This window comes from Alligator sinensis, unplaced genomic scaffold (genome assembly GCF_000455745.1).
Source record: "Alligator sinensis unplaced genomic scaffold, ASM45574v1 scaffold1885_1, whole genome shotgun sequence".
Classification (NCBI taxonomy): Eukaryota; Metazoa; Chordata; order Crocodylia; family Alligatoridae; genus Alligator; species Alligator sinensis.
Genome location: NW_005843053.1, coordinates 332,194 through 333,179, shown reverse-complemented (window position 1 = coordinate 333,179; position 986 = coordinate 332,194).

Sequence of the window (986 nt, the reverse complement as noted above, 5' to 3'; positions counted from 1 at the left end):
GCCCCCCCCCCCCCCCCCCCCCCCCCCCACCCCCCCAGTCACTGACTGGTGTTGGGGGGGGTACATTTCCACCCTGACTCAGGAGGCACCAGTCATCCATGCACATGATGATTTTCTACTGGGGCCGGCCCTCAAAGTTTTTACACAGATAAGTAAATATTATTAACCCTGTTTTACAGATTGAATCACAAGAGCTTTGTTTACCTACCCTAAAATTTCCCACAGTTGCTACCATTATTACAGCTGCATCAGTAAGAAATTATAGGATAAAACAAAGCATAAAACAAAAGCTAAGTAAGTGGTACTAGTAAGGTAACTAGTAGGGTGAAAGTGCTAGACTTTAGGAAAGCTGATTTCAATTAACTCAGGCGATTAGTCAAGGACGCACTGCAGAGTAGGAGTTTTGAAGTGATGGGAGCCCAAGAAGGGTGGCTGTGCCTTAAGGAAATGATCCTTCGGGCACAAAGCAAGATGATCCCCGAGCGAGGCAAAAGGGGGAAAGGGGCCAGGAGGCTTCCCTGGCTGACCAGAGAAATCCAGGGCAGCCTAAGGGCCAAAAGGGGAGCACATAAAAAGTGGAAACAGGGAGAGATCACCAAAGATGAATATACCTCCTCTGCTCGTGCTTGTAGGGAGGCAGTTAGACGGGCCAAAGCTACCATGGAGCTGAGGATGGCATCCCAAGTAAAGGATAACAAGAAATTGTTTTTTAGATATATAGGGAGTAAAAGGAAGGCCCAGGGAGGAATAGGACCCCTGCTAAATGGGCAGAAACAATTGGTGACGGACAGAGGGGACAAGGCTGAACTCCTCAACGAGTTCTTTGCCTCAGTGTTCCTAAGTGAGGGGCACGACAAGTCTCTCACTAGGGTTGTAGAGAGGCAGCACCAAGGCGCCAGACTACCATGCGTAGACCCTGAGATGGTGCAGAGTCACTTGGAAGAACTGGATGCCTTTAAGTCGGCAGGCCCGGATGAGCTCCATCC